Consider the following 14,265-nt stretch of genomic DNA (forward strand, 5'->3'; position numbering starts at 1 on the left):
AGTAATTGAGGTTAACAGACAGCAACACGAGCGCCGCTATGTTAAATTTATCCCATTCTGTGCAGATTTCACAGGCCCCATCTCTGTGTATTTATCTTTATTCTATTGATGCGAATGTTGAGACACTGGGATTATGTCAAAAGGTATATATCACCTAAAAGGTGGACCAGTAGTGGAATCCTGGGTTTCCAAACACAGTGATTAAATTTAACTCTGAGAGGTACTTCAGCTCACCTCCGCTCAGCGTCAGAGTTCCACGCGATTGTGGTGGGGTCACTCAACTGAGTTTTATTAACAAAAGTGGAAGATCTCATCTCAAGGAGGGAAAGGAGCAAAGAACATAAAAACAGCTGCATTAGTCAGTCATATGTTGTTGTTTGTAGATCCTCATTGTGTGCAAATCCATTTTCAGCGGTTACTCATAGAACAAAAATGATTGCAATTTTAAAATAATTAATTGCATGTGAAGGGCTTTGGGGTGTTTGGGGACATGTGATAAGGTTGCTGCACAAATGCAAGTCTGTTCTCTCTTAGCATGACAAATCACTACTCTATTATGATATCTCCGAATCAACAATCAAAGAACTACGTTTCCAGCAGCCAATGGCCAAGATGGCATTATGATGTAGAGTAATATGATGATTTTGTTCAGTTAGTGTTGGAAAAGCAAAAAAAGGGGACTCTCCCAGATGGGTGCTCCAGGTCCACAGAGGTCCTACAGCACAATTGCCCCCTCCATGTCAAGGTGCCAGTGTCACCCCTCACATGCAAAGCTTGATCAATAGGGCTTCCTGGTCATGGCTTCCTGAAAAGACTCACTAGTATCCGAGGTCCCGCCAACGTTGAGGCATCTTAGCAGTGGCATCTTGGAGCTTGCAAAAAACCAGCTCTGATTGCCCCAGAGGTTATGGAGTGGGGTGGGGTGAGGGGGAGCCAGCCTCATCCTCAATTGAACAGCAGCCCTAACAGAAGCCTGTTCAAATGGGCAATACTTGCTGAATGCTGTTGCAGGATCCTTCCATCTCCTGGAGCAAGTACAGCTGTCATAAAAGTAGAGAAGTGTTGTTGCAATTGTACAGGGTGTTTTTGAGACCACATCTGGAGTATTATGTCCAGTTTTGGTCTCCTTATTTGAGGATGAAAGTGTTGACATATGAGGAGAGATTGAACAGTTTGGGCTTACACTTGCTGGAGTTTAGAATCATAGAATTTACAGTGCCGAAGGAGGCCATTTGGCCCTTCGAATTTGCACTGGCCCCTGAAAAGAGCACCACCCAAGCCCACACCTCCACTCTATCCCCGTAACCCCAGTTGAGATGAGAGGTGATCTGGTCAAGGTGTATAAAATACTAAGAGGGATTGATAAAGTAAACGTAGACCCCTTGTGGGGCAATCTGGAACAAGATACAGTTTGAGAGGTGGTAGATCTAAAACTGAGTTGAAAATAAAGTACTTCGCGCAGAGGGTGGTGAATTAGTGGAAATCACTGACCCACAGTGCGGTGGAACCGGTTTCAAGAAAGAGATAGATATATTTCTGATTTTAAAAAAGAGTTAAAGGGATATGAGGAACAGGCATGGAGGTGGATTTGAGACCAGGAAGAGATCGGCCGTGATCTTATTGAATGGCAGAGCAGGCTCGAAGGGCTGAATTGCCTACTTCTGCTCCTAATTCCTATGTTCCAATGTCATTCCCAGTGACAGAACTTGATCCTCTTTGACAAAGTTGCGCATTAAGTACTGCTTTTAAACCTTGAAAGAAATCTCAGGTATTTTGGGACAACCCCTGCGACTAATGTAAATTACAGCAATCAGTTGTGTGGTAAGACAAGCGGGCTATCGTAGTTAGAACAGTTGCTGCAGTATTGGTTATTTCTACCAACCTTTCATCTCGACAAACTAACTGCAGTATAAAACAGATGGTTTTCCAAGCTAGCAGCTTCACAGATGCTTGATTCATTAAATGACTCTAACATCCAAAGAAACTGAAACAAAATACATTCTGTGAATTTGTATCTTTTCCTATAGTATTATCTTAATACCATCACAATGGGTATTTTCGGATGTTCAATTTTCCTGATTACATCAAAGCCTAGTAATAGGCATATAGTAATCATTCAGTATCGAACCTGCCAGGAAATCATTAGTAATGATTAATGTAATCAATAAGTAACCCATATGGCAATTTTAGCAGCAGACAATATTAATTAATAGTAGCCTATCAGAGAACATTACAGCTGGTTCTGATTCATTCAAACAGCTGTTTTTGATGGAAACAAATTGATCAAGGGCTGAGGCGCAGAGCACCAAAATTGAAAAGTGTGCAGTACTTAGGGCAAATGAGGTATGTCCAGAAGTAATGATTAGGTGACATCAAGCTTAGGTTTTAAAAGTCACCAGGTCCTTAACATGGGTGGTAAAGAAATTTACAGTTTTAAGGTTCTGGGAAAGAATGAATTAAGAGAAGGAATAGTTACAATTATTGACAAAGTTAGTTGCTTTTAAACAATATGAATGAGCAAATTTCGAACTCAAACGCCTTCTTTTAGTCAATGCAGAGATAATTTATTGTGTCAGAAAATCACTCTGCCATGAGTATGGTACTAGAAACCTTACACAGAAATGAGATGAATGTCACAAAAGAAGCGTACGATAGCGTAGTGGATATAGCACTATTACTGGTGGCTAAGACTAATTAATGCAGAGACATAGGTCGGAATTTTCCTAGTTTTGCACAGAGTTCTGGCTGAGGTAAGAAAAGCGGTGTGCAGCTCGGCGGCAGCACAGCTCCCTTTTCTCACCAGATAGTGCAGCACTCTGTTCAAAAGGAATCTGCAGGCAAGGCCATTGCTGTCAAGTTGGTGACATGGGCTTGAAAAAGCCAGGAATGCTGGGAATCCTTCGATCAAAATAAGGAAGTCCTGTCCCCACAATGTACACGGAGACGCCCCTCCCACACACACAAGGGAGACACCCACCATAATTAAGGGGAACTGCCCCACAGATAAGGGGACCCCGCCAATGGAGGTGAACTAAGCCCCCCCCCCCCCCATCTTTGGAACCGGCCCCTGGCATGCTAGCACTGCACTGGCACTGCCCCAGTGGGCACTGCCCGGGTGAAAGGGCAGTCCCAGAGTACCAGGGTTCATTGCCAGGGGGAAGTATCAGGGTGCAGTTCCAGGCTATCAGGCAGTGTCAGGCGTAGTGCCAGTGCCAGGGAGCAATGCCAAGGTGCCAGAGGGAAGTGCCATGGGGCTGTGTCCGGAAAGTGCCAGGGTGCAATGGGACAGTTCGAGGTACTGCTCGGCATGTCTCTCTCTCCCTGGGGACTATACTTGTGTGCTCCAAGTGAGTTCCCTTTGCCTGGTTCACATTTTGCAAAACCTGTTGTGAACCTCGCCAACTTGCTGCCACGCTAGTGAGGGGGGATTTCCTAATGTGGGGGAACAACATGGTGGGGAGGTCCTTTTAATAAGATGTTAATTAATTGAATGAGGTTCATGACCTTTCTGGACCCATGTCACTGGTGGGGGGGCTGGAAAGTAAGAAAGCAAGGGGCATAATTCAATGGGAAAACATTTATGTTCGGCTTTGGGCACATTTAGTGGGGTGTTTCTCGGTGGCTGCCAGGGATTGGGCCCGAGTGGCCTTACCAGCTGCGGAAGGGGGGGGGGGGGGGGGGGGGGGGGGAGTGGTGCTGGGGACTTGAAAAGTATTAAAAATTTTTAAATCTTGAAATAAAAAGTGAATAAGCATGATTGTTGGCAATAACTCTCACCTGCTCCATGGCCCGCCCACCCACAGGAACCACTTGGGAGTTGTGAAGTGCTCATTTAACTACGGTTGCTAATTCACATTAGCAATAGCATTCAGTCGCATGGCCAGAGGCCACATGATCCAGGGGCTGGCATGGCGGACCCACAGGCCCACCCCTGCTCTGCGCAAATGACACTTCGGAAATGTTCCATTAGATTGCTCCCTTAATGTTTAGAAATTTGAGTGTCCGTGTGCATGAAACACAAAGTTATGTAGGTACGGCAAGCAATTAGAAAAGCAAAAAGCTCTTATTGAAAAGGGATTGAATTTCAACCGTAAGGATGTCTTGCAGCAATTGTAGAGAGATTTAGTGAGACCACATCTGGAGTACTGTTTTGGTCTCTGTGTCTAAGGAAGAATGTAGAGGAGGTGCAATGAAGGTTCAATAGATTGATTCCTGGGAAGAGAGTGCTGTCTTATGAGGGGAGAGTAAGTGGGATGGACCTAAAGTTGAACACAATGAAGGTGACCTCATTGAAACAAAAATTTATTCTGGAGGGCTTGACAAGGTAGATGTTGAGAGGCAGAGTCTAGAACTAGGCGGAAAACTCAAGACAAGGGGTTGATGGTTTAAGATTGAAGTGAAGAGGAATTGCTTCATTCAGAGTTCTGTGAATCTTAGAAATTCTATACTTCAAAGGGCCGTGAATGTTCAGTAATTGAATTTATGCAAAGCCGAGGTCAATAGATCCTAAGGAAATCTAGGGATATGAGGGTAGGCTGGGTAAGTAGGATTGGTATGGAAGATTGGCCATTAGCTTATTAACTGGAAAAGCAGCCTCAGGAGAAGGTATTTTTACTCCGATTCCTATTTCTTATGTTCCTGTACTACACAAGGTTAGGTAGGAGACCAAATGAGGGTTGGATTGAAGTCTACAACTGTTCAGGATTATAACACTTTTTTGTTGACATCTGTTAACAAGCTGTTCAAATGCAATCTAATGTTCAAAACAATGATGAGATATTTTTAGTAACAACTTGTGCTTCAGTCACATAAACAGATTAAATGGAAACAATGTTCTTCTGCTGGTTAGCTGTTTGTATCAACAATATCAACTTGCCTTTAATTAGCCCTTCAAAGCAGAAATGCCCCTGCTTTACTGAGGTTTACAGGTCAAAGTAATAGCAGCCTAAGAAGCTGTGACGATGTGGATGACTACAGTTTGGTCCAAGAGATAGGTTTTAAAGAACTGAAGTTCCTCATCCCTGGAACCATTCCTGTGAATCTTTTCTACACCCTTTCTGATGCCTTCATATCCTTCCGAAAATGTGGAGCCCAGAACTAGAGGAATCAGTGTTTTAGAAAGTTTTACATTGCTTTGTACTTTATGCCCTGATTTGTTAGGACCAAGATCCTGCACACTTTATTACCTGCTCTCTCAACCTGTCATGTTACTATTATAGTCAAAGAGGAGTCCTGAAAAGTTAAGTCAAAAGTAGTTTATTTCCTATTGGCAGAAAGGAAATACAGCAGCCAACAACTCCCCAGGTCCCAGCCGGGACCATCCCTGAGACACCAGCTCCCTTCTGGCCGGCATTTATTTCGGGGAATTAACAAGCCCTGGTGTTGGGCCTCTGCCCCCTCAGCGGGAGAGCTCGTGTTCCACAAGCCCAACAAGGGTCTGGATTCTACGTTTTTGGGACTATGTCCCCACGTCGTCAGGAAGACTGTCTCTTTTGCGCCAGGAAAACTGGCATCAAAAGGCCACAGATTCCCCGTTCTGCTGGGGGCTAGCAGGCAGCCGTCATAGAGCTTGCACTCTAGCAGCCGATACGGCTCCCAGTACTTCCAGGTCAGAAGCCGCGCATATGCACGGCGGTGGCCTGCAGCGACCGTGCCGTGCTCTATGGCAGACTCAGCCCGTGGACCTGGACCAGCAAAATAGTGCCCTACATAGGCCGCACACGCGCCCCGGACCGCCCACCCACATTGTTCCCAGTCCCGAATAAAGCCCCCCCCGCTGCCCGCCAATCGGCCCTCCCCTGACTGTGGCAGCCCCAGGCTGAGTCCGCAGCCACCACGTGAGGACGCCAGATGGTGGGACCATAAGAGAACCACGTCATCGGGAATCCGGCCAGTCGGCAACGGAGCATTGCGGTTTGGGCCTCAGGCAATGGCCTGAGGCGGTGGATATTTGGCACGACGTACTCCACGAGAACGCCGATTTTTGGAGGGGGGGAGAATTTTGAAAACCGGCACCGCTTTTGATTTTGGCACCGAAACGGATTCTCTGCCCTGTCACCAAACGTAATTTCGCCGTCAGGGAGCGGAGAATCCAGTCCAAAAAGATTGATCGGGTCGTCCCCATGGGTTTCATGAGAGTTACAACAGTCACCTTCAGTGACTTGTGCACGTATACACCCATCCTCCCCTGCTCATTCACTTGCTTTACAATTGTGCCCTTTAGCTTCTAGTGCCTTCCCACATTATTCCTACCAAGATCAATCATTTCACATTTCTCAGCTGTTTTGAACAGTTTTTCTCATTCTTTGGAATTTTGGCATCACTGGCAAGACCGGCCTAACCATAGTTTCTGTTGAGAGGTGGTGGGTCTTCAACTGCTGCAGTTTGTGTGGTGGAGGTACTGTTACAATGCCATAAGGTAGGTAATTCTAAAATTTTGATCCCGTTACAATAAAGGAATGGCGATATATGTCCAAAATAGAATGGTGCATAGCTTGGAATGGAATTTGGAGGTGGTCGTGTCCACACATCCCTGCGGCCCTTGTTTTTCTGGGTGGTAGAGGTAATAGATTTAGGAGGTATCACCAAAGAAGCCTTTGTGAGTTGCTGCAGTGCATCCAATAGATAAGGCATGCTGCAGCCACAATGCACCAGTGGTGGAGTGAATGAATGTTTAAACTCAACCCAGGCATCAATCAAGCAGACTCCTTTGTCCTGAATGGTGTTATCTTCTTGAGATTTATTGCAGCTGCACTTCAGCTACATCAAAGTTATATCACTGAACTTCATCAAAAATCTCTCTCCCCTTCAGCACTCATCCAAATGTTTACAAACTGTACATTTATTTTTCTTTTCTCTCTCACGCAAAGACTAAAATCCTAGTCCAAGTCATGAGAAGCATACCGGAAAATAAAATGTCTTTAAAATAGCGAGCCTAAATATTGCCTTTTGAAAAAGAAACATATCAAAGCACTCATGTCAGGGACAATATTACAGATGGGCCTGGAGTTCCTGCTAACTTGTGTTGCTATTTTAAGTGGAATTCGGCAATGAGTGACCAAACTAGTGCAGAAAGTTGAGGAATTTCTAGTATAAATTATGACTCGCACAAATGTAGTTTCTGCAATTTTTGGCAGCAGTTTAAAAAGTATTTAGCTGGGAGCTGACTCTGTCCTAAAGCTGTTGTGCCCCAAGATTGATTGAATCACCATTAAAACTATCTCTATTTGGACACATTTGCAGACCTTTGAAGAAACTGTTAAGTGCCAAGACCACAACAGCCATGTTTCAAAGCACCTGACTCCTGTAAACCAATGCACTAAAAAACAGTTCTGTAGTTTTTCTGAAAGTCATTTCAGTTACTTAAAATTGGATTACTTATAAGTGCAGAACTAGACACAGAGGGCGGGATTTTCCATCCATCCCCACTCCACGGCATGTTTCCTAGTGGTGGAGGCGGCTTGCCTCCGGCCACCGACGGAATCTCCGGTCCCACTGATGGCTACTTTGTTTTGCATGACTCACACGTCCGCCAACAGGGATTCAGCTATGGGGGTCTCTTTCAGAAGGAGCGGAAGATCCCGCTGATAGGAAGGGTCGGAAATACTGGCCTCTGATTTTAAAAAAGCTTATTTTTTCGGATCAACTTCTTTTCAGCTGTAGAAATAAAATTGCACCAGGTAAATATTCTTAAATATATCAAGTTTTTTTTTAATGCACAAACTTTGAAGAGAAATTATGTTCTAAAACTTTGCTTGATTGGGCACTTGACACGTCATGGCACTCAAGGGCTGGCAAATAGTAGGTAGATAGGTCAGGTGTTTTTCATGTGTTGGAGCAGACTCATTAGGCCGAAGGGCGTCCTCTGCACTGTATTTTCTGAGATCATGTATTGGTCATCGGAGATTTCACAAATAAGTTTAAGTAGGAACCTAAGCAAAAAATACACATCTTAAAATTAGCACAAATTTGCGTCCAGATCAGCAGTTGCCCAAAATAGAATCTCTTGGCCATGGCATGGCATTGGTTATTCAGATCAAATAAATTGATAACATTTCCTTTTTGGGTTGTGTTTCTGTTTGCCAGATTGCTAACGGTATCAAAATATTTTCTTTGAAGTGATTTTCTTTCCATTGGCAATTGTCAAAATGAAGGATGATACTCATTTTGAGAATGTTGAAAACAGCATAATTGTCACTTTGAATTTGCTCTTTGAATTTCCTCTGGCCAATTTACAGCCAGTGTTTATGCAAATCTGGAGCACATTTTTTAGTTATATTAGGCAATAAAGTTATGAAGTTGCCAGCACTGTCTAGACACTTAAACCAAAATTAATAACAGTAAAGGACATGTGATGTACTCTTTTAGAACATTATTTCTGTTATGGTCCAGTCAAAATGGAATTTGTGGCATTTGATATCTTAATATGTGACTTTTATAAAATATGAAGAATGTATTTTATTGTGGTATATCTATAATCAATTTTTTTCACTAAATAATTATAATGATCATTGTCTAGATTGTGACACTTTAGCACTGTAATTTCTAAAATTAAACAATATTAAACACAGGTCACTGATAATTCAATCCTTGTATCCATCTATTTGATTTGAAATGTATACATTCATTCAAATCTTTGAGCGTCGATTAAATTCAATACTAATAATCAATGATGTAGATTGTTATACTAGATTGACAAAAACTTAAAAGAAAGTCAGAGGATGCTAGGTTTGCAACGCCAAGGTGCCTGGATGCCAGATTGGAACTGCCAAGAATCAGAGCCTGAGGGGAACCATGCCCATGAAAGGGGCTGAGGAGGTATTAAGAGTGGGGAGGGCAGGAAGAGGGGTATGAAGGGGCCTCATAAAAGGAGGATGGGGAGGCCTGAAAAGGTGGGGGTGGGGTCCTCGGTAACCCCATGGCAGGGTTTCCTCACTTGCACCCGAGTTTTTTTTAATAACAGAAGTTAACAGGCTCTTGCAGTAAGTTGTCAGAGAAAGACATTTTAGTAAACAGCATAAATGACTTCAAGGTCAAACACATTCCATTTCTGAAGTGAACAGGGATTTGTTGGCATGGCAAGAAGGCAGATAGGGGAAGTTAAGAGCAGTTGAAAAGGGAAATGCTTGTTGGGACAAATAGCATTTTCCTGACACCAGATGTTCTTACGCCCTTCAATTTTTGCGGTTCCATTTGGCTATCTTAATAGGTCAATGAGCAACTTCATATCACTTTGACTGCATAGCTGTTTTACCTATGATTTTTTTCACCTCCAGCCCCCAAATTAGGTGAGTCAATTTGGTTGTAAGAAAATTGGCTACATTTTACGTGGACAACATGCTGTATGGCCTAAGAAGGACTGTAGGGATAAGCCTGGGAACTACAGACTGGTTAGCCTTATTTCTCTACTAGATAAATTGTTAGAAGGTATTCTGAAGGTCAGGATCTACAGGCATTTAGACAGGCAAGGGCTAATTAGGGAAAGTTAACGTGGGTTTGTAAGGGGAAAGTCATGTCTCACAAATTTGAATTAGATTTTTGAAGGGATAACCAAGAAGGCAGATGAGGGCACTGCAGTCGACGTTGTCTACATTGACTTTAACAAGGCCTTTGACAAGGTACAGCATGGTAGGTTGTTGCAAAAGGTTAAATCTCACGGAATCCAGGGTGAGGTAACCAATTGGATGCAAAATTGGCTTGGCGACCAAAACAAAAGGATAGTTGTGGAGTGTTATTTTTTTTAACTGGAGGCCTGTGACCAGCAGTGTGCCTCGGGGATTGGTGCAAGGTCTACTGTTATTTGTCATATATATGAATGATTTGGAAGAGAATGTAGGAGACATGGTTAGTAAGTTTGCAGATGACACCAAGATTGGTGGCATAGTAGACGGTGAAGAAGGTTATATAAGATTGCAATAGAATCTTGACCAATTGGGCCAGTGGGCCGATGAATGGCAGATGGAATTTAATTTGGGTAAATGTGAGGTGATGCATTTTGGTAGATCAAATCAGGGCAGAACCTACTCAGTTAATGGTAGGGAGTTGAGGAGAGTTACAGAACAAAGGGATCTAGCAGGTACAGGTTCATAGCTCCTTGAAGGTGGAGTCGCAGGTCGACAGGGTGGTGAAGAAGGCATTCAGCATGCTAGATTTTATTGGTCAGAATATTGATTACAGGAGTTGTCTTTTTGAAGTTGTACAAGACATTGCTAAGACCGCACATGGAATACTGGGGGCGATTCTCCGCTCCGCAGACCAAGTGCCCGTGCCGTCGTGAACGCCGTTGCGTTTCACGATGGCGCGAACGAGGCCCGGGCACGACCTATTCTGGCCCCCACAAGGGGTCAGCACGGCACTGGAGCGGTTCACGCCACTCCAGCGTCCTTACGCGGTGCCGCCAACCCGTGCATGCGCAGTTGGGGCAGCTCAATCCTGCGCATGTGCAGTTGGGCTGCGCCATCCTGCGCATGCGTGGGGAACTTATTATGCACGCCGGTCCTGCGCAATATGGCATGGGTGTTCAGGGGCCGGCCGCAGCGGAATGTAGGCCCGGGAGGAGGGGCCAGCCCGCCGATCGGTGGGCCCCGATTGCGGGCCAGACCCCTTCAGAGGCCCCCCGGTGAAGAGGCCCCCCACCCCCACAGGCCGCCCCCCCCCCCCCCCCGAGCATTCCTGCAGAGTTCCCGCCAGCAGCGACCAGGGGTGGACGGCGCCGGCGGGACCCTGTCGTGTCGGAGCGGCCGCTCAGCCCACCCGGGCCGGAGAATCGCCGCTCGCCGTTTGCGGAGATTCTCCGAGCGGCCCGGCACGATTCGCGCGGCGCCCCGGTGATTCTCCCACCCGGCGGTGAGGGGGGGGAAGAATATAGCCCACTGTGGACAGTTCTGGTCACCCTATTATAGGAAGGATATTGTTAAACTAGAAAGAGTGCAGAAGAGATTTACAAGGATGCTACCAGGACTTGATGGTCTGAGTTATAAGGAGAGACTGTATAGGCTGGGACTTTTATCCTAGGAGCATAGGAGGCTTAGGGGTTGATCTTATAGAGGTCTATAAAAGAATGAAGACCATAGATGAGTTAGATAGTCAACATCTTTGCCCAAAGGTAGAGGAGTCTAGAACTAGAGGGCATACATTTAAGGTGAGAGGGGAGAGATACAAAAGAGACCAGAGGGGAAATTTCTTCACACAGAGGGTGGTGAGCATCTGGAATGGGCTTCCAGAGGCAGTGGTAGAGGCAGGTACAATTTTTTCCTTTAAAAAGCAGTTAGACAGTTACATAGGCAGGGTGGGTATAGAGGGATATGGGCCAAATGTGGGCAAGGGGGACTAGCTTAGTGATAGAAACTGGGCGGCATTGACAAGCTGGACCGAAGGGCCTGTTTCCATGCTGTAAACATCTATGACACTATGAATGGTCTTACCTTGCTCAATACTTCATATGTATTTCTTTGTAATAGCACAGTGCATATTTAGACTTGTGTGAATTCATGTTATTGATTTATAACAGTTATATTGTTATTTTTTAAAAATCACACATACTTTCAACTTTTCAAATTTATTTCAACAGTAAATCCTTGAATGCAAAAGTGTTGTTTGCAATCTAACACATACTGCATTTACCAATTTGCAAATGAAGTAAAAGGCTGCTGCTTATCTGGAAATTATTTGCATGTATTGCTTGAACTGCAGGTATTAATTCATTTCCTGTTTAAACAAAGTTGATCTTAAATTATGTTATGTATTCTATTCTTACCGAGAAGTTACAAACTTAGAGTTTAATCATTTTATCAAGCCAGTAATAATGCAATTATTAAAATTGGTTCCTTTTTCAAATTGAACAGTGTTCAGATTAAGACTCTGGGGCTTCATATTCTAATCAACTTTCTCTATCTCTGATCTATTAGAATGATGCGTTACTGAATTTGTTATGTCTCATCATTTTAAACCTATTATTTTAGAAAATACTTATAAAATAAGGACAAATATGACCTTATGAAGTTTCTCAACATGGAACATTGAACATAATCTTTATTGTCAACCATATTTTTCAAACTTTTAATGGGTGACTACTTTTGTGCGCAATCTTCCCAAAAGGGAACAAAGTTCCCGAGCGAGCACGTGTTTCCCGGCATTCGTAGTGCCGTGAAAAACATGGCTATTAAACGTGACTCGCTTTGAATAAGGGGCCAAAATGGGGTACGTGCAGCCAAGACACCACATAGCCCTATTTGTTTTACAACAGGGAGCTCCTGTCTCCAAGGACCACAAAAAAATCCCCAACCTGGCACCACCCCTGCCAGCACCACAAGGGAACATTGGCAGTGCCAGGCTTGCACCCAGGTGGCATATCCTGCATGGCAGGTTGGCAGTGCCAGGCTGGAAGTGTCAAGGCACCACCATGCCCAAAGGGCATGCAGAAGGGCCTCCAGTCCCCTTGGGGACCCCCACAAGTGCTGTTCCATCTGGTCCCTGTTTGTAGGGATCATTACCAAACAGCACTCCCCCAAGGTCCCTGAGACAAAGGGATTGAATCCCAAAGCCTCAGGTACCTTGTGAATCTGCACATTAGAGTAAGGCTTACTGCTTCGCTCTAATATGCAGATTTGCCAAAAACTGATCCTGCCCATTGTGAGCGGGATTCCCCTTGCAACGTCTCATGAGATTGCACTGAATCTCGCAAAGCATTGTCGATCTTGGGAACAGGGTCTTCCGGCTTTCACCGGCCATGCTGCGCCGTGGTGAGCTGCTTTTCCAGTGCAGCATGGCCGGAAGATCATGCACTCGAGCTGTCAGCCATGAATCAGTTTTGTCGGCTATTTTTTGTATTTATGGCTGGCTGCATATATAGAACGATCAACCACAAAAGTCAGATGCATAGCAATTGTATTTTTAGCACTACAGGTGCCATTTCCAAAACAGCATCCAGATAGACTTGTGCACTTTTGTTGCGGATGCATCAGACGCCAATTTGGTGAGGTTGTTAGTGGTGGGGGGGGGGGGGGGGGCGGTTTGCACTGGACATGTGGAGGGTAGTTATATGGTGAAGATATAATTTGACTGCAGCGGTGCCATTTCTGACCCGAACGCTCCAGCTAACCCCCTTTCTGAACCTCCAGAACTGAATGCACATTGAGCAGAAAGATGGAACCCACACCAGTACTATTTAAAGGATCACTATTCAGGTTAGTTACTGGTTGATTCCTATTGGTTTTTTCTGAGTTAGTAAATGTGTTTGGTGGTTTGTTCTGCTACTCAAAATTGGTGAAGTTTGCAGGGAGTGGTATGGCACGTAATAAAGGCTTTGGTTCTCATTTGAAGGATTCCACCCACGCCACTTACTCCCAGTCATGGATACTATGGAATCTATCCACCTTGGCATGCAGCGTACAAGGAGAATGAATGGACATAACAAAGAGGAGGAAAAACTGCTCAAAGACAAAGGAGAGGGAGTAGGGCTCGCAGCAAAAGGCCATGTCCACTCAAAGTCTTCAAGGAGTACTTTCCCTTCCTCAATTTAAACCAGGAAAAATGTGTCCGATATGTGTGTGACATCGTTGACTCACTAAAATCATTAATGTCTTTAAAATCTGCCACCTATTGCTGGCAGATCTGCAGTCTCAGAGTTAGGTGAGGAGGTGCTGACAGTGGTTTCAAAAGTTACATGGCCATGGACTTTTTTTCATCCGGGCTCCTTCCAAGCTGGAACAGGGGACAGCACCAATACCTTGCAGTTCATTGTCAATGTTTTGTATTCATTCACAGGATGGGTCACTGCTAGCTCGGCAGCATTTGTTGCCCATTCCAGTTGCCCTTAAGAAGGTGATTGTGAACCACTTTCTTTAAGTGCTGCACGCCATCCGGGATAGATAGACCCCATTAAGAAGGGAGTTCAATATTTTGGAACCAGCAACAGTGAAGGAACAGCAACAATTCCAAATCAGGATGGTGCATGGTTTGGAGGGGAACCTGCAGGCGGTGGTGTTCCCAGACATCTGCTACCCTTCTTCTGCTACTCTTCTCCTTCTAGGTGGTCATGGCCATGGGTTTAGGCAGGTTTTAAGAAAATGCTGTCAAAGGAGTCGTGACAGATTTCTGCAGTGCATCTTGCAGTTGGTACATGCTGCTACCACTGTGCATTGGTGATAGAGCAAATGAATGTTTAAGGTAGTGAATAGGGTGCCAATAAAGCAGGCTGCATATCTTGGATTGTGTCAAGCTTCTTGAGTGCTTTTAGAGCTGCATTCACCCAGACAAATGGAGAAC

At 44.7% G+C, this 14,265-nt stretch overlaps 1 protein-coding gene across 1 annotated transcript in view; it reads left to right on the forward strand.

Moving 5' to 3' along the window:
* Positions 1 to 14,265, forward strand: part of dlc1 (DLC1 Rho GTPase activating protein) — a 607,654-nt gene that overhangs the window by 14,616 nt on the left and 578,773 nt on the right. The window lies entirely within an intron of this gene.

Source organism: Scyliorhinus canicula, chromosome 3, assembly GCF_902713615.1.
Source record: "Scyliorhinus canicula chromosome 3, sScyCan1.1, whole genome shotgun sequence".
NCBI lineage: Eukaryota > Metazoa > Chordata > Chondrichthyes > Carcharhiniformes > Scyliorhinidae > Scyliorhinus > Scyliorhinus canicula.